The 24,268-nt window shown below is 44.6% G+C and overlaps 1 protein-coding gene across 4 annotated transcripts in view; it reads left to right on the top strand.

Moving 5' to 3' along the window:
- Window positions 1–24,268, top strand: part of Fyn (FYN proto-oncogene, Src family tyrosine kinase) — a 191,723-nt gene that overhangs the window by 48,518 nt on the left and 118,937 nt on the right. Inside the window, exon 1 of one of the 4 annotated variants that reach the window (XM_076916763.1) lies at window positions 1,979–2,201. The exons of the other annotated variants lie outside the window; for them this stretch is intronic. The gene's annotated coding sequence lies outside the window, so the exon portion shown is untranslated. Of the gene's footprint in view, window positions 1–1,978; window positions 2,202–24,268 lie in introns of those variants that run through there. 4 annotated transcript variants of the gene reach the window in all.

The following is a 24,268-nucleotide window of genomic DNA, read 5'->3' as shown; positions in this document are numbered from 1 at the left end:
TCTCAGCATGATGTAAGAGTTCAGAGCTTCTGACTGTGGAGTCCTGAAGGGAAGAGGAGGGGACCTTTTTAATTCACATATTGCTTGTGAGGGAGGAAGAACAACTTTTTAATCTGCCAATTTCTCCTCAGTCCCCGGCCTTTAGGACATCTCAGGACTGAGGTACCACTCAGGCATGTTTTGATTTTGCTAGAGTGGTTTTTGCCGTCATTTAAAAATCATGATATTTCATATTAAAATAATCTAGATTTGTGGTCTGTCTTTTAAAAGAGGGTGATTTGCCATTTTGGAGCCAGTCTCTTGGCTGTCTCCCCATAAGTGGTTCCTGGGTTCTGTCTCCTTCCTCTGGCCACAAGTGTTGGTTGTCATTCACAAACACATTACGATTAGTTTTGTAATGAATGTGAAAGAGACAGAGACAGTGACCTGGCTTCATTTGTTCCCAACTCCCCTTGCTCAAGATGTCACCTGTCCTGTGGCATTTGATGTCACCTGTCCTGTGGCATTTGATCTTCTGCAGCTCATTTCCCGTGCCATCTCCCCCTGCTGCAGTCACAGTGACACAGCCATGGCCTAGACCATAGGTCAGGAGCTGCGGTCCTCACAGTCAGAGAGATGGTCTGCTCAGTCTGCTGCCATGCCTAGCACCAGCCTCTTTCAGTAACTCTGTCCTGTTCCACTTTGCTGCCTCCTCCACTGTTGGCTTCAATGATTATTTTTTTTTTTAAATCATTATTCAAGTATTATACCCAAAACTTACTTTTCAAATCTTTAAAAAATAATATAGCAAATACTTTTTAAAAAAAATTTAAGAAAACCTTAAAATAAGGCTAATAAGGTAAAAAGAAATAGCAAAAAGACAGTGCTTTTTAAGAGCCCCTTTCATGGCTGGAGTGATGGCTCAGCTGTTAAGGGTACCTGTTGCTCTTACACAGGACCTAGGTTCAGTTCCCAGCATCCACATGGCAGCTGGTCTCTGCCTGTTACTCCAGTTCCAAAGAACCCAGAACCCTCTCCTGGCTTCCCTAGGGACCAGGCAGGCACACTGTGCCCAGACACACATGTAGGCAAAAATCTCTTACACATAAGATAAGTTAAAACCATCTTCTTAACTCCCTTTTCTAGATTAACCATGATTAACCCCGGATGTGTTTTCTACTCTTGATCTTTTCTATGTAATATAGTTTGTTGTTGTTTACGGTACAGGGTACAGCATTCTAACCTGGCTGGCAGAAATAAATCTCTGCCTTGTGTACCTTATGCTGTAGCAGCACTTGAGTGTTGGTATTTCTCAGCACGGCAGTTTACTGATTACACAATTTGTCGTGTTGTTGCTTTTAAGGTCACGTGTCTGTTTTTCATAGGACCGTGCGCTGTTTGCAACAGTGTCTCGATAGCGTATCTCCCTCTGTCAAAAGTACCTGTCACTATATGTTCACTAAGTCAACAAGAAAATGTGGTAGTTTTGCCTCTTCAGTAAAGTTATTCTAATTTAGCTGTGTATGTATATGTGTATATATATATATATATATATGTAATAATTTAAATCCAAATTTAAATTTCGAAGCTCATTGTCAACATATTCATGTATTTATTATAAGTTATGTTAACCTGCTTCTCAGGTCCTTTCCTAATGGTTTTGAATTAGTTCTGCTTTCCTCATCTTAGGAGGAGCTCATAGCAGCCCTTAAGCGTCTGCTTTCAAAAGAGAGCTTTACAAGTCACTTGTTTTGGGTCTAAGAAATACTGGTATCTGGTGGTTTGGTTTCAGATATTATTTTGTATGCAGTTCATTCTTTATAATAGTATCGTCTGTCTTTAAAGAGAGTATAAAGGCACAAAGGCTGAATAAGCAGGGCTTCCCGTAGAACAGCGTCTCTTCAGTAGGAAGTCGCAGAGGCTCATGAAGTGAGCCTTGTCACATACACTTTGAGTCAATTTCCATTTAGTGTCCTGCTGCCTCCAATAGCTCTGATTAAAGAAGCCAGTGCAAACGTGTGTCATCAGATAGCCGTGGGATGCCTTCTCGGCTTGTGCTGTGCTCGCCTGTGCACTGGTCCTGGGTTTAGGTCTGGGTGTTTAGATGATCCTTAAGCTGTTTTTCTTAGAAGTGGATGAGCTTCTTACTCTGGAGGTGAAATGAGACTTTTAAATAGTCTCAAAAGCTCTCATCACCAGGCCCTCTGGAGGCGACAGCGAGGGTGAGTGTGTGGGAATATTTTAAAGTTGTACTTGTGTACTTGAGAAAGTAGGGAAGGTGGGACTGTAACCAGGACGGGGTTGGAACCACTGATCATGTAGTTCCCTACCTGAACACATTTAAAACGCAAGTAAAGAAACGGGAAACTGGGTCCACAGGGACCTCGGCTCTGTGTGTGTGTGTGTGTGTGTGTGTGTGTGTGTGTGTGTGTAAAAGTGAAATCTGCCTCAGGGCTACAGGATGGTAAAGAAGTTCTGTTTACTGTGGTGAAGGCCTTAGAGAAAGCGGCTCTGTAAAGGTGGGCAGAGAGGGAAGACTTCAATATCAGGAACTATCAACAGACAAGAGTTGGAGACTTTGAGTCCAGATGACATGATGTAATAAGACATGTTTAAATGACAGAAACGGAACAGAAACAAAGTGTCTGAGTCCACGAGATGCCTGTTATGTGGAGAGTGTACAGGAATTTCCACTCCTCTGGGAAAGCTTATTTTACTTCTCTGCAGGATTGTGAGTGGCCGGTTGGATGTAGGAGAACCGAGAGGGAGAAGAGAGGAACACTTGACTTGCTTGTGTTTTCTGGGCCTCTGATGAGAACAGGAAGAGAGAGAGGGTGGTTTCAGTGAGAGAGGATCATAAGCTGGTGGGGGAGTCATTCTAGTTTAAAAGTCAGGCCTGAGGCCGAGAGCAGGAAGTTCAGAGGTTGCTAGTCAAGTTTATAAGAACACGATTTTGGAAGCTTAGGGAACTTGAGAGCCAGGGTTCGAGCGGGGTGTGGTGGGCTGCTCTGGAGACGTCCATGGGGACCGAGTTAGGGAATTAAAAGGAACGGGAAAAGTGGAAAGTGATACTTGTAAGTCAGAACTGCCCGAGTGCAGTCTGGGAGAGAACAAAACAGGAGCCTGGCAGCTTGAGGCCATGTTCTGCGCTGTTTGTCTGCAGTTTGTTGAGTTTTCTGTCCCTAAGGAAATAATTGTGGCTCTCTTGTAGACAGCACTGGTAGAGAAGGCACCTGACATTCTGCAGCAGCAAGGCCAGGGCCAGGTCCCATTGTTGAGGTAGAACCAGACCCCTGAGGCAGCCCACAGCCAGGGTTCTGTGCCAGCAGGGTGGTTACTGGGTTTACCAGCATCCTATAAATGAACAGTACTGACATCACAGGAGCCCAGTGGCAAAGACCAATGGAAGGTAACTCAGCATTCAGCCTGTGGGGTTATTGTCATATAATGACACAACTTTAAAAATGAGAGAAAAATAGAGCAGCTTGAGTCATGTGTTTCCAGGAGATCCTAGGCTACAAAGTAAAACCCTGTCTCAAAAGGAAGGAAAAAAATTAAGGCCATTAAACAGTTTGATCAGATTAGCCCGGCCACTCTTATGCCTCAGGTATATAGAATGGTTTGCATGTTGGACACATGCTGTAGCTGTCCTCAGGAACCCCCTTCCTACTAGGTTGATACTGCACCTAGGAGCTAGAAGGAATGTGCATAGCCAGCAGAGCTCTGTTTCTCTCAGCCGTCCATGTTGCCATCTCTGTTCGGGATTGAAAACACAAAGCTTGTTCTCAGTGTGGTGAACCCAGTGCTTCAGCCTGGCATGAGTAAATTTCATCACACTTCAGTAATTCAGATAAATGGCACGCAGAGCAGGATGCTTGCCAGTCATTGGACCCTCTGTGTTCTCTCTGCCCTTCTCACAGTTGGCTGATTCTTCAGGGCACACGTGCATAGATACAGGGTTTCAGAGGCTGGCCTGAAGCTGGTCTGAATTGCAACCCAGCACTGTAGGAACCAGGCTGGCGCCCCAGTGAAGGACACATTGCTGTCAGTGGTATCTGCAAAGAGACACTTAGCTTTTGTTTATCAGGCAATGCTTGCATTTTCTCTTAGATTGAAAAAGAGTGAGCATAAACCATGGGTTCTTAGTACAGGCTGTCTACTTTCAAACTCATCCAGCCTTCAAGAAAAGCAATGTTTCTTTTGTTAAGTAAGTTGGGGTCTTTGTGTGCGGAGCTTACAGATGGAGACCATCAATGGTGAATACGCTTGGATAAATACGGAGCCCAGGAGATCATCCTTGGGTTGTGATGATCAGCCAGAACATTAAGAAGGCCAGGCACAGCACAAGGGACAGTGTGTCAAGGCTGGTGAAATAGCTGTGTTGTAACTAAGCAGCACATCTGTGCTTTTAAAATGCACATGCCTTTGTTCACTGTGTTAGGAACACATTCATGGGAGTGACTCACAGGAAAGAGGACCGCAGACAACATACAGAGTGTCTGAAGTTGTCCTCATTGTCAGCCATTTCTTGATGTGATTATCACCCTCTGAAGCTTGAATGGTGGGGACAGCACTTAAAGAACAGGCCCACTGCCAACCCATAGGAAGTGTGTGGGCTGTTTGTTTGTAAATCCAAACAGTATTGAAAAATACAGAGAAAAAGTGAAATGGCCCAGACCCCATCCCTTGCCCTAGAAATCTGCTTCTATATATCCAGGGATACAGAACTGTTTCCTCATGGAAGTAGAACTCTGTATGTTGGTGTAAAAACTATTTTGAACACATTAATAAAGCACTGTAGATTTTGGGTTGTTGAATCTAGTTTTGCATTACAATTTGTTGTGACTTAAAGAATACTTTATTAGTTTCTGCAATCAAATCCGTGGAGACAAGACCTGACATGTTTAATACAGTGCATCACCCCTTTAAAAATGGGAAAAATTAATGTCAGTGTTTCTCGGTCAGTATGGCTTTTAATTTATGTACAGTGCCAGCTCAATAATAAACTGGGATGCTTACCCCAAAGCTGACATCACAGCTAATGTTTCTAAAACTTCAAACGATATATCCATGTAGATATTTATATAAAAAGATCAGTTATAACAGTATGTTATACATCGGAAGCAGCAACATCTTTACCATTTGAGCAAAAATTACAGAAATATCCAACATACTCCCATTGAAAAGAAGTAAGAGACAATATCCCAGCAAACAGCACAGCCCTGTTACCATTGTGCAGAATTTACCTGGCACCATTTTCTTAAATTGGCTTCCCGATCACCTAGATCCTCATACTTACAAATTTTTAAGTGCAGTTGTATAATTATATCTCAGAAATTTATATATGGTTCTGTTCATTCGCCAAATGTATTTCTTGCTCCAGCCTTGTACTTGGCACTGAGTTGGCTGGGTTCTGGTAAGACAGCAACAAGCTTCTGTGTCAGCGAATGGAAGTTTTTACTGAGAAACCATGACGTCATATTATCTATGGAGTACCAGTGTTTTTTTGAGTTTTAATTTTATTTCCCCTAAAGGGAGTTCTTGTGTTGTTGTTATTGCCTTCTTCATGGTCAGGTTTGAGTTAAAGAAGGGTTGTCCGTTACAGTTACTGAATCCTTGCTGTAAGCATGGTGTATTCATGCTGTCACTACCTTAAACGGAGCTGGGTTTAGCATTAATGACTTTGATTATGTTTCAGACCATACTTTTAAAAATAAATCAAAATGAAAGGCATTTAAGGAAAAGCTAATATAAATATTGTAGGTAAATATTGTCTCCATTTATCTTCCCGCTTGGCTAGGTGGTACTAGAATATTTTTACAAATCCTGGGATTCCTATCCTGCAGTCACATGTGCAACACAGCAGTAGCAGCAGTTGTGAGATAAATTCACCTATGTCCCAGTTCTCACACCTCATGTATGAGTCGCCTGCTTTTACATATAAAGGGATAATAGTCCCCACCTTGTGAAGTTAGGTAGTTTTGTCGAGAGAAAGATGCCACACTGTCTTGACAACTTAAAATAATAAACACCGTATTCATTATTTTAAATATTATAGGAAATGTCAGTAATGAAGACTACTCTGAAAGTAATAGAATCCTTTACTGAAATTCCACCATTCAGAAATATCCAGTGTTTGTGTCTGGCTACACACTTTATAGAAGCAGGACCATATTAAACATATGCCACATTAGAGCAAATGTGCGTATTTCATTACTCAGCCATGAGAGAGTGTGGTTTCCCAGGTCTGTTTGCCTGATTGCCTGCCTGCCTGCCTGCCTGCCTGCCTGCCTGCCTGCCTGCCTTACTCCTCTTCCTTCTATTTCTTCTTTTTTTGGACATGGTGTAATAGGTAATTTTGTTTGTGTTATTTATTACTAGCAAAAGTTTTATTAGACTACAGGTTAAATATAGCTGAAAATATTTTAGACAATTAAAAATTATAACTTCCTAACATTGTTCAAATCTGCTGCTTATTGTGCAGTCAAAATCAATAATACGGTTGTTGTCTTTGTTCTTTGGGAAGCGTTCAAACAGTTGGTGGGCTGGGAGGAGATTGCTGCTGAGCCAGTTCACAGCTCCCAGGGGAATGTGAGAGGGGACCTGTATCTAGTCTCTGACTGCAGCCTTCCAGGACAGACAACTACTCTGAATCTTTGTAGATTCCTCCTCCTCCTCTTCCTCTTCCTTTTCCTCTTCCCCTTCCCCTTCCCCTTCTCCTTCTTCTATCTTTCTTTTTCTTTTTCTTAAAGCGTTTACTTTGAGACACCATGGAAAAACCTTCTAGGTTCACATGGGACAGATAAACATGATGACAAAGTGAACACAATCAGAAGCTTTGATGCCAGCCAGCTAACGCTGAAGCTCAGGCTCTGGGAGTCTGACATGATACAGGGGCTGAAAGCATGGATTAGTATTCCTCTCCTTCCTCACCTGTTCCTTCATCCAAATCCACACCAGCTTCCTCATAATTCTTCTATAGGGCAGCCATGACCTCACGGGCCTCAGAGAACAGCTCTTCCATGCCCTCACCCACATACCAGTGCACAAAGACAAGCTTGACATACATCAGATCAAACTTGTGATGTAGACAAGCCCAGGCTTCAGCAATGCCTGTGGTGTTTCTTGGAATGCACACAGCTCTCTGTACCTTGGCCAGGTCTCCAGCAGGTACCAGAGAGAGAGAGAGAGAGAGGGTGGTAATTACCGCCAGCCTTGAACCCAGTGAGGCAGCAGTCCACAAGCTGAATGCTGCACTTGGCTTTGATGGTGGGTGGTGGCAGTGGCAGCATCGATATCTCTGGGAACTTTGTCTTATCAGATTTATTTTAAGAAAAGCTTGTTTTTCAGAGAAACTATTGGGAAGTCTTTAAAGCATATACACAATATATACACACACATGTACACACACAGACACACACAGAAACAGCCACACATGCACTGAATTGGTTTAAAGGATCATACCAAGTGAGTATATCTTTTTCTTAGCTGATTCTAAAAGCTTCCAGTGGAAAACAAAAAGCAAAGCTTTCCCTCTTCGTGTTCAGGGTTTTACTCTGCTCTGTTCTTGTGGAGAATTTGAGGTCTCATCAGTAGAAGCGGCAACGTTCCCTCTTGACTTTTATCATTCTCCTCCCTATCTTGTGTCTTTTGAGTCGAAACTGAGTTCATAAAACCTAAGCCTCTTTTATGAAGGCTTACCCAAGAGTTATGTTTTATTTTCCTTTCATTTTGTTGTTGTTTTGGTTTTTTGAGACAGGGACTTACCATGTAGCCCTCCCAAGACTGCAGCTCACTATGTGAATCAGACTGGCTTCTAACTTGGAGGTCTGCCTGCCTCTGCCTAATGCATGCTGGGGTCAAAGGCGTATGTCACCATGCCTGTCTGTTTTGAGCTATTTTTAAAAGTCTTTCCTAAGAATGGTGTTTGAGTGTGTCATGGGGTTTTTCCCTTTAGTTTTCAGGTCCTTAGAGCAAGTGTTACACCTTTTCTTGCATAACTAACACACATGAACACACATGAAGATAGCAACAAGGCATCCACTTAGGCTAGGATGAGAAATGCGGTCTTGCTAGCGCTGCTGCCAGGGTGCCCTGTACTCAGCTGTAGCTCCTGTGTCACTGGGACAGTTTCTTGGCACTTCTGTCATAAGAATTTAGCAGTAGGTGTTCCATACCTATCCTCATGCTTGTTCAGACATCAGGTAAGACCTCTTTCCCTTGGGATCCTGGTATCCATGTAGGTTCTTGCACCCGCACGATGAAGGTCCAGGTGACATGAGCTTACGTGTGAAGACCTTCATTGATTCCCTGATGCATCTTGGAAGTCCTATGAGTGAAGGGTTATGGTTGTCTCCATGTTGTCGAAGACAACTCAGATCTGTAGAGATGAGGCATCTCATTTAAGACTGTAGCTTAATTATTCATCTAAACGTGGAGTCTGAGTAGCCTGCGTGCTAGTTCTTAATTACCATGCGCACGCTGCATCTTCTCCCAAGCACCTTCTGGAAGGGCCAGAGTTGAAAGCTGTCAGAAGCGTCTGAGTGACCCTGGGGACCCCATCAAGATGAGACACAGGCTTAAGTGGAAGTGATGTGGTAGGACCCCACTGTCAAGGTCACAGCTCTAAGTCCAGTCCTTGGCTCGTGCAGGGTTCTGTCCAGTCTTTCAGATCACTGTGTAGGTAATAGGTTATAGGTGATTACAGATCTGTAAGAGGGAAATACCAAGTCTTTAGCTTGAGCATCCCAGTCCAGCCTTGCAGGGTACACAGCAGGGTGAGCCGGTGCGCTCCTGGAGGCACCTTCTGGCTGAAATGAGGAGTGAGCAGTGAGGTAAATGGTCACTCGGACTTGTCTTGCCAGATGGATTGTTTACATTACCTATCTAATTTGGAGGCACTGAAACGTGAGTGTATGAAGTGCGGCCTCACTGTGTGTAGGAAGGTAATTAATATTCAGTCACTTGCCGTAGTCACTTTATCGAGCGTGTGACTCCCTCTCCCATGGCAAGTGTTCGGAATGTCTTTTATCTAAAGAACATGGTATTTTCGAGATGACTGTCAAATATCACTAGGGAAACAAGTGGCACACAGCCCTCAAGTATGGATGAAGAAATTGTAACCTGGATTGGTTACATATAATTAATCCAATAGGAGATTTTCCCTTTAGTTACATTCTGTTCGCGATCCGATCTTTGACCTTTAGGAAGCTCTGTAGCTACCTACTGCCCTGCCCTTGCTCCTATAACAAAAGAAAAAGGAACATTTCTGGCCTAATTAACCCCCTTAAAGGAAGTGAAATAATTTTGCTGTGTAAGCGTATTTGATTTTTCAGCGTATTAACTTAAATATTAGTAGCCATTTGTTCTTTCTCTGCCTCCTGTTTTTCTACACAGTTCCACAGAATGCACACCAAGCAGATGGCCCAGACAGCACATGGGGTATTTACAGCCAGTAGAGTAGAGAAGGCATATGTGCTAAGCCCTCCCATACTCGCCCCCCAGGAGTCATCAACACACTCATTTAGATGAAAGAGTCCAGAGGTTTTGCCTTGGGCATTTCTGCCCTGCACCCCTGAAGCATCATCATCTGCCACCCCCTCCCAGAAGCCTGACACCTTCCCCTCCTGTGACCCAGCCATGCCCTGTTCTCCCTAAGGCCCCTCACATACTCTCAGAGACTGCTGATTGCAGCTGCTCTGTTTCTCACTTCAGCCCATGTAGCTCCAGGCCTGCCTGGCTTCCACACGGGACTAGGAAGCTCTTAGGAAAGCTACTCCTGGGCAGGTTCGGTTCCACGTGGCTCCTTTTATACGTGTGAGCGTTCACTGTCCACACACCAAGGTCCTTGAGCTTGTTCACTGGCCATCAAAACAGAGATTTCTTCTTTTGAATGCAGTTTCAAAACCATCATTCCTTGTGAGCCAGGCTCCTTGGAAAGCAGCCGCCGGCTTCATGCATCAGACACACCAACCAAATGCCAGGCTCCTTTCCCAATGTCCACCAAGGAACTCATGTGCATGTTAGTCCCTTTTCAAATATCCTTCCTGAGCCAACAATTATTACAGTTATAGAAATATTTTCTACCCCAAATATAGTCATTTCTACTTACTGTTTCCTCTAAAATTAAAATTAAGACAGAGAGAAAGAGACAGACAGACAGACAGACAGACAGACACACACACACACACACACACACACACACACACACACACACACGGAGAAAGAGACAGAGAGAGACAGAGTCGGAGAGAGGGAGCTGTAGAAACGGCTCAGTCAGGCTCAGTGAGCAGCTATGAGGACCCGTGTCGAGCCCCGCTGGCCTTGCTCACCCACTGTTTCTGTATTTCATATCACTCTGGCCATACTGTGGATCAGCCTGTGAGCCCCGGTGGGCTGGTGTCTTAGTCAGAACTGGCTTTCAGTTGCCAGAACAGAGGCTCCATCAAGTTACTTCAGATAAAGAATTTATTGCTCTTTACAAAATACTTTTTATATATTTAGTATATAGTATATATATAAAATATTTATATATAATATAAAATACATATTTATATATAGAATATATTCTATATATGTTGAATATATGTATTTTTATATATTTATATATTTTAATATATTTATTTTATATCATATATATTTAGTGTATATATTTAGTATATTTAAGATATAATATAATGTCTTTTATACTATTGTATAATTACATTGTTTTCCCTTCCCTTTTCTCCCTTCAAACACTACCTTGTATGCCTTCTTGCTCTTTGAAATTCATGTTCTTTTTTTTAATTAATCATACTTACAAAATGTATATATGTGTGTATGTATATAATGCACACACACACACACACATACCGTAAACATATATGTTACTTGGATGTATGTTTTCAGAGCTGGCCACTTAGTATCGGATAACCAGTTGGTGTGCTCCTCCCTAGGGAAGACCGTTTCTCCCACTCTCAGCATGTCTTATGTTGCGTGTGGTTCTTTGTGTGGGCTTGAGGCCTGTTGAGCTCCTCCGCCATCTGTATTATCATCTCTATTTTGTTGTCCTTGTTCAGCTCTTGTTAAGAATCTTTGAGACTTTATGGGTTTATCTTCTGACGTTTCTAGAAGGTGCAGTCTTGTAGCAAACTTCCTGATTCTCTGGCTGCAGCAGTCTTCCTACCCTGTTATGTAATAATTCCAGGAGTGTTTTGTAGACTGGACTCCACAAGTCTGCACTTTGATTGGTTGTGGTGTTCTGTGACGTTCTGTGTTACAAAGAGAAGTTTCCTTGCAGAGGGGTAAGGACTACACTCATCTGCAAAGTAGATGATTGCACCTTTCTTTATAGTTTGTAGCTTTTAAAGTGAGAGGTCTCACAGAATCTAGGAACAGAAAGTATCACTGAGGAGCCTCTTGGGACCTAGGACGTCGTTAGAACAGAACCGCAGCCTCCATATTCTCTATGTCTTCTCGTCTGTCTTCTCCATTCTTTGGATGTGTAGAGCGGCTGTAGCCCTGTGGGACCTGGTCCCAGTGGATCACACAGTACCCAAGGATGCATTGTCTGTCAGCTTAGCCAGTATTAGCTTTCAACTCCAGATTCTTGTAGAGCAATCTGATTGGTTTAGCTTTTTCACTGTAGGCCAGGCCATACCATCTCTAGGTTCCTGTCCAACAAAGGAATAGGTCTTAAGTCAGTTCCTGACCTCGGTCCAGTCATCTTCAGTCACATGCCCTGCTGCTGAACTGCAGAAAGACTTCTAGAGGGAACAAGGACAGGGCAGTCACTCAAAAGGTGCCGTCTGAGAAGCCGTGAACAGAAACTTTACTGTGCCTTTTGTTCTCAAACAAGTCTCTCTGTGGAACTGGATCCCATTAGAATAAAGTGTACGGAAGTAACCTCCCTGGTGCTGTCCACTGTTGGCCAGGCCTACGTTTGTATATTTGAACACTATGCTATGTGCATACCACTCCTACCAGCAAATCAGCTGTTATATACTGTGTTATGCTTAAAGCCTTTGCTTTTGAATATCAATTTGATGACTTAAATAACATTACAATCTATTCCCTGTCTTTCCAGCAACTTAGCAAGTCTAAAGAAAATCTCAAGTAAAACCATACATGGTAAAAAGTGTCCCTCTCTTGTGTTTTTAAAACTGAGCCTCTAGAGCTAACAGCTGCTGACTGGAGCTGCTGGCTGTTCACTTGTAGGTTCAGGGCATGCAGAAGGCAGGGAGAGCTGTTTTTGCCACACACATCAGTTACCGCTGGACACAACTTGCTCCCAATGCCAGTGGACTCCCGCCGTTCTCTGGGGAAAACTTTTGTTCATATAGGAGCAGTAGCTTGTCAGTGTCTCATGCAGTGATAGATACAGAGAGTAGAAAACAATGGGTGCTTTGTAGAGACATCTTTAAAACAAGCAAACAGCAGTGCACCAGGAGAAGGGTCCTAGTTCAGAGCGAGGTCTGCTGGGGGGCCAGTGTATATGACTTAAGCATAGAATATTTTGATTCAGACGTTTCCTCCTGAGGGTCCTGAGTAGGCCTAGCAGACGCCATGTTTACTTTCACTAGCAGGGTAGGCTTGAGTAGGGGGAAGGGGTCTGCACACATTCATGACGTGGGTTGGGCTTCTGTGCCCTTGGACTGTTGGAGGGCACACCGTGCACTGGTGGCTTTACTGTTTCCTGAGTTCTTAACTTGGTAGGAACCATGAGCATGCATGGGATGCTCATTTTAAGAACTTAGAATTAAGGGCTTTGGGTGTCTTGGGTTAGAACTGAGCTGCACAGAAATGTCAGACATACAGCTCCTGTGGGAGGCGACTGTTGGAAGTGATTCCGCCAAGCCGTGCTGTGGAAATAATACACAGTCGCCTTACCAGCCTGACATCAAAAGGAGTCACAAACCATGACAGATTGCCTTTGTAATCTGATTCCCCTGATGGCCTTGGATCCTCTCAGTGGAGGCCTGTGTGAATCAGAGAAGGCTTTTACAAACCTGTCTTCACATTCTAGTGACAGCCGAAGGGCCCTTGTTAGATCCTACGCACAGAGAGCAGCACTCTGCTTCTCCCCTCTTGCTTCATATTTATGCTCTCATTATCATCTTACCATTAATATAAATCCTTGGACCTTAGTGTCCGATCATTTACCACAGGCATCTGTTAATTTATACACGAGACAGGACTCAGGCTACCACTCAGTTTGCTAAAATATTATTGTTCTCTGAGCTACAGCTCTCTGGCAGGAAGAGCAACTGCCTTCAATGAAAGACTTATTTCTTTATAAGGCAATAAAATTAGTCATTATTGCCTACTTGGTGGCAATTAGAACTAAAACCTGGGTGTCTCTGACTCACGGCTATGCTAGTGTGTATCAGTGTTTCCCAAACTTGAGTCATTTGTATACCACATCTGCTACCTTACAAGTAGTCTCTCAGATTCATTCTTTCTTTTCGAAGCTATTTTGTAAAGTGAAATTTCATGATTGCCTTAAGTAGAAAACCAGTATCATTTAAGATAAATTGAGGTCCATCTTTGAAAATAAGAGTTACAGTGGAAATAAGAGAAGACCTGAGCCAGTGACTGTGCATCTCTGGTGAAAGAAGGATCATCTGGTGTGACATAGGAGTACCGCATGGATGGTGGCTGCAGGCATGGCGGCCGCAGGCATGGCAGCAGCATCCTCTGCTTGCAAGGAAAGAAGCACTCATTTTGTGGTCATGGGTTATTTAGGGCCACCTGTCCTGTGTGTGCTCTGATATCACCTGGGCTGCCCCTAGACCACACACCATCCCCTGTGCCACTATGTAGCAGCGCCTGGCCCAACAAGGAACTCAGGAGCCTGCCTCTTTCCTCTTTGCCAGAAGAAGCACACACCAAGATATTTGAAGAGCACTCACTGGGTAACCCCCTTCAGCTGAGAGTGTCAAACAAGCGTGCTGCTTTCTGAGAGCCTCTTTAGCTCAGCTGAAAGGTGGGATCAATCGGTCCCTTAAGCCGTTTATAGCTGGACGCACATTGTGCATTTGTATGCTAAGATAAATCTGCCTGGAAAACCATACACATGAGAAAGGAGAAGGGATGAAAAGAGGCAAAGGGACAGAGAGGGGGAGGGGAAAGAGGGCAGGGAAGGAAGAGGGAGGGGAGGGGATGCCCTGGAGCTTTGCTTGATGGAAGCACAGTGGTACCTTCCACTTGAAGACTAGGTTCTTCACTTTGAGTGCTTTTGGTTTTACTTCTTTCAGAAGAAATGGAGCTTAGCATAAAACGCATGGATATTTTCCCTATGTGACTAAAGTAAATAGTGTTTCTTTCACGGAATAGGTGCCCGTGGATATTTGAGATGTAAGAATACATTTGTGAATGTATTTTTAAGACCTGCTTGCCTGAACAAAGCCATATTTTGGCAAAAATGTTAACAGTTACCTGTATGTAACATCAGGTACTCTCAAGAGCGGGCTTGAGATGCTGTTTCCTGCTGATGAAGCCTTTGGCACTCCCTGGTGCTCTCTGCCCTAATTTCCCATAGGCATCATCCTCACACTTCCCTGTACCCCAGGCATTCCACCCTCTTCCTCTCGCCTGTGCCCCAGCAGCCTAACTTCTGTGAGTTGCTTTGGTGGGTTCTTTTGCTTCCGGCTTGTGGTTGGGTTTAGCACCCAGATACTGGAAGGAGGGAAGTAGGAGTATTGAGACCCCTGGGGGTCTCTGTAGTGACAGGAGGGCAGGAACAGTTCTCATTGGGAACCCTCCGTACCAGCCTTTAAGCCTTTCTGTCCCAGCTCAAGTGTCTGTTCTCGCTAGCTCTTTCAGGCCTTGGAATGTAATGGAGTCTGCTTTGACAGGCTTCCTGCTGGACACAGTAGGCCTTGTGGTTTTGCTGTGCCTTGCTCATTTTTTAAATGCCTCATTTAAGTTCACCGAAGACGGTCTTAATTGGAAGGTGCCGCCTGTCAGGGGAGCGCCTTGACTGACAGGGTACACCTCAGTGTTGCTGCTCTCCCTTTACAAAGCGAAGGCACGCTTGCTTCAGAGGGACTCTAAACCTCTGCAGAGACCGCTGACCTCAGCCATAGTAGATTCCCAAATTACGAATGATAACCTAAAGGACACCAAATCTTGGGGGAGGGGCTGCTGTCAAACAGGCCAGCTTAGCCTGGGCTAGGGAACCTGCTTCTGGTTGTATGTCAGTCAGAATTATCAGAGAGATCAGGGTGGGAAGGGGAGATGACCAGCAGAGACAGGGGAAGGGGAGTGAGAAAGATTGATTAGAAATAGAGGGGAGCGTGCTCTTTGACTCCTTACAAGCGGCCTAACTTCCTGTGGCTCCCTGCCTAGGAATTTGAGATGCATTCTTGTCATCCAGGACAAAGCTCACCATTGGAGATGGTGGTGTCTACCATCCTCTAAGTCAGACATTCTCGTAGGCTCCCTAAGTGTGTCCCAAGTTACGAAATGCAATTACCTACATAAAGGACATAGCTTTGTTGTAGAAAGTATATAAAGAAGCCCTGTGTAAAAATGAAGCTCTTCAGTAGAGCCCTTGTTATAGGCCAGGAAATGCTCAGTCTGTGTCTACGAAGCACATGCCTAGAGAAGGCAGTGGCCTTGTGCTGACCCCAGGAAGAGAAGCTGGAACTCGGTGCCCCAGTGGAGTACATGGACATGGTGGAGAGAGCACCAGCGCCCAAGGGACGTGAGTTTGAAGCCTGCTTGGATCAGTTTCTCCTGCAGTTATTGAGAGGAGCAAATGTAAAATTCTTGGGGCATATGACATCTTCAGAGTGTCACTCCCTGTCCTCCAGCCCTCCCCAGCCCTCCCCATCCCAATCAGAGCCTTAAACGTTTCATATCCAAATCTCAAGACAAGCACATAGAGGTCATCCACAGGTGTTGAGTCAGATGGGGCAGACCCAAGCACCCCAGCTCCTTGAAATGGGTCTGCAAACTCAGCTTAGTCATGACAAGCTCTGTCTTCAGTCATGGTGGACCAGGACATGGGGCAGCGCTCTGCCCAGCAGCTTGAGGGCTGCTCAGAGCTCATTGCTACAGAAGGATTTTAAATGCTTTTTCTACTTTGCCACGTAGTTGATTTTAGGCCTCTTCCTTTGGGCCTTTGGTGAAGTCCTTCTGCTAGTGGGTGGTGGTTCTAGTTTGCTTTCAGTTGCTGTGACAAACACCATGACAAAAAGCAACCTGGGAGTAAAGGGTTTATGTTACCTTACACCTTAGAATATAGCATGAAGCAAAGGCAGGCAGGGACCCACACTGAGGCCATGGAGAAGTGCTGCTGACTGGTTTTACCCCATCGCTTGCTCCGCCCACTTTCTTATACAGTCCATTTCAGGGATGGCTCCACCCACAGTGAGCTGGGCCCTCCTATAACAATCACTGATCAGGAAAATCCCTGTAACGCAATATGATAGAAGCATTTTCATCTCCTTCCCAGATGACCCTAGTTCATGTCAAGTTGACAAGAAACAAACTAGCATAGTTATGGATATTAAGGAAATATCTTTGATAGGGTGTAGTGGAGACTAGGGGCTCTCCTAGGGGGTTGGAGCTGGACTTAAATCACCGGACCCTGTAGGACATGTTGTAGTGTTGGAGGCACTCTCCATGGTTAGCTTTCAGTGCGGTCTAGACTTGCTGGCTCTGGAGAGACTGAGGTAGCTTTCAAGGGTTCCTGGGACTGTTTGTTTGTTTGTTTGTTTGTTTGTTTTACCTCAGTTCAGATACCTGAAATCACTGGAATGTGCAGTTGTTCTTTGCAGACACTGAGTAGCCTAAGCAAGAGTGAGCAGCAGGGTTGTCCACAGTCGGAATTAGATATTAAGGTCCCTCCAGAGTGCACTGGAGCCTTAGAGGCTTGGGTGTGTGTGTGTGTGTGTGTGTGTGTGTGTGTGTGTGTGTGTGTGTACAGTCTTCCATCCCCTTGAGAGCTGTTGTGAACTCAGGAGAGAAGGAAAGCAGTGAGGAAAGCAGAACCTGTAGAAGAATCTAAGAGCCAACCCGTGAGCAGCACCAGCCCCCCTCCTCTTGCCCCCACCCCAGCTTTCCTTTCACACAGCCTACATTTTTTTTTTCCCACTTCAATATTAAGAAGGCTTGTAATTCGATCATTTTAATTTGTGGTTGTAAATGACCTTTTATTTAGAAAAAAAAAAAAGGTAGTTGCTTCAGAGAGGGTGGCTGAATCATTCAGCAGTGAGTGACACTGTGAATCAACTCCATCCAGCTGACTGGGGGCGCCAGGATAAGGGGCTGTGGCCGGAAGGGCGGTAGGTAGACAGCTGGGAACCTCTAGAGGAGGGGACGTCAGTGGTGTGTGCAGTGACATGAAGCCAGTAGGAGGACCTGAGAAGGACAGTCGGAGGACAGGAAAAGGGTTGAGCAGACACGGCAGACCCTTGTTCCTCAGCCTCAGAAGATGAGCCAGTGCCTCTGTGAATGTGGGTAAAGACAAGTGGGTGGAGCAGCCTACCAGCAGCAGCAGCAGCAGCAGCGTGAGTCATGCGTGGGGTGCCAGATGCAGCAGAAGCATAAGGATGCCCAGTTCAATTTAAATTTGAGATGCACAGTGAAGCTGGGTAATGGGGCACACACCTTTAATCCCAGCACTTGGGAGGCAGAGGCAGAGGCAGTCTGGTCCAGAGCTACGCAGAGAAAAATCCTGTCTTGAAAAACAAAAAGAGAAAACATGTAACGGACTCTGATTCTTAACATAGCTCTTCAGTTCATCCAGTTAATAACTGTGGCTTAAATAACACCAGGGACTATCAGAGATACACAGTGAATCATTTTGAATATGTTTGTCCCAAACTCTGCATCTGAATTCAAGTTTAGCATCATGTTCTGATTTTACTCGGTGATGCTTCTGCTTGGCTGTGCCCCTATCATTTGGACAGCTCTGTGACACTGTTAGTAATGAAAAGGCCAGGCAGAGGGATTGTGGTTGAGAGCCTCTTAGTTGGTGGAAAAGTTAATGTTTCAAGCTTTGCCCATGGAGAAGACACTGTATGACCAAACTGCTAGCTTGCCACTGGTGCTGTCTCAGTCGGCAGAAGGGCCTCAGAGGCCTCCTCAGGATGAACGAGGCCTGACAGACTCCTGGAAGTTGTTCTAGTTAGGATGAAGGCCGAGAGTCACCTCACCTACCATCTTGTTTTTGTAAGGGGGCTGAGGAATCATGAAGCGGAGACTAAGGAAGCTTCGAATGGAGTCAGAGTTTCTACACCATCGCAGAGTTCTTTCAGTGCTGTAACTCAGTGGATTCCTAGTGACTCTCAAGTATCCATACAAACAGGCAGGGATCCTTTGTGGTCACAGCCCTGGTTTTTGTTACTGTTAAGTTGTTGCCAGTTAACAAAGACTGGGGACCAGATACTTACAGTGATGGCACTCATGACAGTGGGTGTGATATGGGACATGTCATGTGTTTTCCAAATGTAGATAGATACTCAGTACCATGAAAGTGAAACTTCAGCCAGGCGGTGGTGGCGCACGCCTTTATTCCCAGCATTTGGGAGGCAGAGGCAGGCGGATTTCTGAGTTCAAGGCCAGCCTGGTCTTCAGAGTGAGTTCCAGGACAGCCAGGACTACACAGAGAAACCCTGTCTCGAAAAACCAAAAAGAAAGAAAGAAAGAAAGGAAAGGAAAGGAAAGGAAAGGAAAGGAAAGGAAAGGAAAGGAAAGGAAAGAAAAGAAGGAAGTGAAACTTAGAGTGTGACCCGGTTCTGGCTCAACAAACAGATTCAGTGGCTCCACAAGGCACTGTTCAAATCTTGTCTGGGACAGAAAGGTAATGGAGCTGTTGTTCTGTGGAGCTCGCAGAGAGCAGTTGTGAAGAAGGAAACCCTCAGGCAGGTGGCTCTCCTGGAAGGTCTTACCCTCCACCTTGCATGCCCCTGGAATTTCGTTTTCTGGGCTAACACATGTGGATGGGCCCTCACTAATGACACTGCCTTGGTTTTCTCTTTATTTTGGGGTCTGTGATGTAACTTCTTGGCTTTTAATTTCTCAGGAATGAAATGTTCTTTTAAAGTTTATTTAGTTTCCTTTAGCAGCTTTTGACACAAACTGTAATCTGAGGATGAGGAGACACCAATGAAATCAGTAACTGTATCCACTGCAGGAAGTCAGCATATGGGAACTATTTAGAGGGAGGAAGGCCCCTCGTGGAAAAGGAAAGATGATCCTTTTCTGTTCTCTGTGTGGTTTATCTCACTTCTGACTTGTTACATATTTTCTGGTATTTCTTTGGAAAGTAAATATCCGATATCAATATAGTAGTGTTCTTTGTGAAAATACAATTCTGTCTGCACCTGCCTTCCATGGATCTGCCTTTGGGTCATTCTACATTTAGACTTGTTACTATAGACATTAAATTATCCTTGGCAAGTTGTTCAGTATCTTGCATTACCCTTCATCTCTGGGGTCCGTTCACACCTCTGCCAGGAGTCAGTGTTTTGCAATATTACTTCCCCCCCCCCATGACAGCAGTTCTCAACCTGTGGGTTCCAACCCCCACTGGGGTCACATCATATCCTGCATATCAGACATATCGAATATTTACACTACAGTTCAGAACAGCAGCAAAATTATAGTTGGAAGTAGCAATGAAAATAATTTGGTGGTTGGGGGTCACTACAACATAACTGTATTAAAGGGTCACGGCATTAGGAAGGGTGACAACCACCGTTCCATGACCTTAGTAGCACACGACTCCTCTTGACAGGTTGGAGAAGATGAAACAGATTATGACTAAAAAGCTAATTATGTGATGGCTGGGACCTCAAAGGCTTTGTGGGTTATAATCCTTACTTATAGATACTCTCAATAAACCCTAGATAGTAATTGAATGACTACCTTTATAGGTACCAAATGATACAATCCCCAGAGAATTACCTGAATTAGAAAAGCCTGAAATTATGAGTTGTGCAGAAAGATTGCTCAAAGAAACGAGGCAGTCCCATACACTCAGACAGTCTAGTGGAAGCAGGTGTTTTGATGTTTGGAGGCAGAAGATTCTGGAAACAGTTTTACTGGAGAGAGCAGGAAAAGCAGCAGTAGTAATTCTGACTTGTCTTAGCAAACTTCATGTGAATTCTGGTCATCTGGCATCAGACTGCCATTTCCTAGCTAGCAAAAACATACACGGTGAGAAACCTAAGAGTTTTGTATACTTTCTTTAAAGCTAACTGCAAGTCCATCTTGGTAAGTAGTGATTAAGAATTCTTCCTTAGTTGATTAATGATGTCTGTTGAGTTCTATCTGCCAAATGGGCTGCAAAGATATTGAACCTTGAGACGTGTTGAGTGTGTTTGCCTTGTCTCCTCGTTGTCACCTACACAGAATGTATAACCTGAGCTTCCCCCAGGGCCCAGCAGCTTCAGGCTAGGAGATGATAACCAAAACATGTGGTTGTTCACAGCAAGGCTGTCTCCAGAACGCTCAGATTCCCAGCAGCCGAGAACTGAGAGAAAGCTGACACCAGCAAGCAGTGCACAAGCCAGGCTGGGTTTGTGTCACCGTCTCAGACATACTGTTTTTGTAATTGGTTTGGGTTTCTTCTCGCTCACTCATTCTGGAGCACTGGAAACTCCCGAGTGAATGATGTATTCCCAGGCACCTATGTCGCTGGTGTGGAAGACATGTTGAATTTTCATTTCAGCATTTCCTCAGACAGCATGTTCCTGTCTGTGAATACTGTTCAGCTGAACTACACTCTGTAAGAATTATCATTTGTTCTGCTACAAGATGATAAAGGCAAATATTATAGAAAAAAAAAAAAAAGAGGAACTCCCTTGAAAAGCAAGCTGATCCAACATAAAAGGTGCACACAGTGTATGGAATTCTATATTGATTATGGTGGGAACCATTAACATTAAGATACCTAACTGCAGGATACCCCAAACATAAAGTGTCTATTCTTTCAAGTGGCAATCACCAGTAAGCCTAAAGTGGAGATTTTGCTCCCTTGAGGACCAGGGTGGGGATGGGGCTGTGTTGGGTTTAAAGTAGTGCCTGACCTCCTACACTGCAGGCCAGTTTTTCAGATCTCACATAATAACAAAACCATGCTCTCAGAGGCCCTGGGCCAACCATGCCCTCACTTTATGCTGGGGATTTTATTATTTATTGGCTGAGGTCTTTCTTTTTCTTCTTTTTACTATCTGTGAAGAATTAAGCTATAATGTAAGAAGTATAAGGCAATAGCTGGAAAACAATAAAAACCAAATGGAGGAGATTGCTAGATTAGATTTTTATCAATTCACTCTTTAAATCATGCAAATTAGACATTCACCACTTGCTCTCCTCTCTGCTGCATCTTACCCATGGTCCTTAGAGGTAACAGTAATCTGGCCATGAGTCCCCCATGAGAAGAGTTGAGAAACCCGCAGGCCTGTGTAGGGGAGGTTGCTGCTGCAAGCTGACCTGCTTCTTGGGAATCCTGCCACATCATTCCTTGTGGCATGCATTTTCATTTCTGTCTTGATGCTTTAGGAAGTCACTGGATAGTGTTAACGTATGCTCTGGGGAATGGAACAGTGTGGTGACAGATTTGGAGAACATGGCGGCAGTGGGTCCTGTTTTGGATGACAGTAAATTCCTCTGCAGGTGTCTCAGCCTGTGCAGCCTTCCCTTCCCTTCACCTCTTGTCCCTTAGGCCTGTTGTGTCCCTGCCTCCTGCTCACGTTCTGAGTGATGCTGAGATCCTGGTGGCAGAGCCCAGCTGGCTGCGGAGCTGGCTCCCTCCTGTCTTCTCTGCCCTCAGCCTCATTTTCAACCCAGCTGGGGTGATGTCTCATTACTTGAAAGAAAATTAAAAAGCATTTTACATTGCTTAATACAGATCACTAATTGAGGCTCCCCTAAACCCATGGAGTTTATTCTCTCATTGATGTGTGCATAACTCCTATTAACGTTAATAAAGTTGTTTGGAATCAAAGAGCTGGCAGAAACCCATCACAGAGACCCATTTTGATCCTGCTTCACAAGGCGACTCACACCCACAGGGCATCAACAAGCATTTAAAGATAATTTTTATAGCTCTCCTTTTAAAAGTGGAGCAGTTACTGAGTCTCTCATAGCATGTCCATCGTGCCCTTCAGAGTTGGGCTTGGCTGTTGCTGTGGGTGCGCTGCACCCCACCCAGGGTACAAATTGCAAGCTCTGTCCATTTTGCCTGAGGCTGCTGTGCCTGCTCATTTGCAGTGGGAGCTGCCGTTCAGGAGGCTCCGAAATAAGGGTGTAGTGGGTGAGGGAGACCAGCAGGTTGAATGCCAGACCCATTGCTCTGTTCACCAGAGCAGCCACAGCCAGCACTGGCTGGCTGGTTACTCATGGGGCATCATGAAACAGAACCAGGAAGAGGTGGGTCCACAGTCTCATTACCCATGGAACTATCTAAACACTCCAGTTCCCAGTCGTTACTGTACAAAGAATCTGGACTTGTAAAAATGGGTACTTTGTAACTAGCAAATATCCTTAGCGTCTGCATAAAATATGAGTACCAGGAGTTAAAAGTGGCCTCCTCTGCCAGGTCTTCATTTGCCTACTTGTGTATTTATGGTCCATGAGAGGGATCAGGTCCCTCACAGAATTTCATGGACAGGTCCCTGTGTCCCTCTTTACCACATCCTGCCAGCTTTTCTCCCCCACCTTGCCTGTAGCAGGGAATTCATTCATACAGATGTTCCCACTGATGAGAAAATGAACTCAGTTTGGGAGATCAGCAGGAGCTGTCTGGGAGATAGAGGCAGGCAGACGTCTTCAGTTGAAGGCCAGCCTGGTTTACATAGTGAATTTTAGGCCAACCAAGGCTACATAGAGAGAGCCCCTATCTGAAAACAAACAAACAAACAAACAAACAACAAATGTTGCTTAAAAAACAAAACATTCCCTAGAGATGGAGGGAAAGCCGTGAGTCACGTTCAGAGATTTCTAAAGTGCAGTCACAGTTGTACCAGTCCCCTGGCTGGCTGTACCCAACGAGCTTTGCCCTTAGAATGTGAATGTACTGTCCCCACAACTTTGAAATCCTTTCCTTTTGTCTGGGTAGGGAAATGAGTATTTCTGTGATTGTCAATCAGAATATGTGGAAGAGAAAGTAAGTGAACTATCCTTTTAATCACTGAGCCCCATTTCCAGCCTCCTTCCTTCCTTCCTTCCTTCCTTCCTTCCTTCCTTCCTTCCTTTCCTTCCTTCCTTCCTTCCTTCCTTCCTTTCTTTCTTTCTTTCTTTCTTTCTTTTTTATTGGATATTTTATTTATTTACAATACAGATGTCATCCCCTCTCCCCATTTCCCCTCCCCAGAACCCCCTATTCTGTACCCCCTCTTCCTTTATGCTTCTGTACCATCCAGCCTCATTTCTCAAAGAGCAAACCTAAAACTTCCAGAGCAGGAAACAGCGTGGCCTGTCTACATGTAGAATCTGTCAGGCCCTGCAAAGGTGAAAGCAGTGCAGTTACTGTTCACCACAGCACTTCAAACTGGGTCAGAATTACCCTTGTTTTACAAATGAGGCAGCTGGAACCAGAGACACGAAGCCAGCCTTTCTGGAGCCACATGTCCAGGCTGGGTCAGCGCCTCATGAGGATTGCTGCCGTCTGCTGCATCCCGCTGAGGTCAGGTGCAGAGGACCAGTGTCAGCCTGTGGCTCATTTGTTCCCAGAGACCTAATTTGACCTTCTGGTACCTGCCTAACTGGTGCCTGAGCATGACTGCCACTCTGTGTATTTATAAAATGAATTGTGATTATTCATCTCATCCTGGGGATGTCCTTGGTCACTGTGGGATCTATTTTGAAACCTCTTTGTTAGAGCTGGTGAGATGGCTCAGCAGGCAAAGGCACTCGAGCCAGTTCTGGCAACCTGAGTTTGATCCTCAGAACCCACATGGCAGAAGGAAAGAAGGACTCCTATAGCTGTCTTCTGAACCACACACAAACACACCATGGCACACATACACCACAAAACAAATATACTACACATATAATATGTAAATTAATTTTAAAAAGTGTAAATAACATTTTTAGTATTTGACACCCAGAGTGGTGTTGCAGAGGCCTCTGATGACCAAGTTCCTCAGCAAGTTTTAGGTGTGGAGTTAAAAGGTGGAGGCATAGCTTCTCATTGGTATAAGCTTATATAATAAAATTTTAAGATTTTCTTGACTTTAAAGTTTTCAGTGTAGGCAAGGTGATGAGCTATAAAGAAGATAAGACATTTCTTAGTCACACCAATATCAAGGTAACAGTGTTACGATGTAGTTATTTCTGTGTGTGTGCTTTGATC

Source organism: Arvicanthis niloticus, chromosome 20 (assembly GCF_011762505.2).
Source record: "Arvicanthis niloticus isolate mArvNil1 chromosome 20, mArvNil1.pat.X, whole genome shotgun sequence".
Taxonomy (NCBI): domain Eukaryota; kingdom Metazoa; phylum Chordata; class Mammalia; order Rodentia; family Muridae; genus Arvicanthis; species Arvicanthis niloticus.
This window is presented reverse-complemented; position numbering and strand designations above follow the sequence as displayed.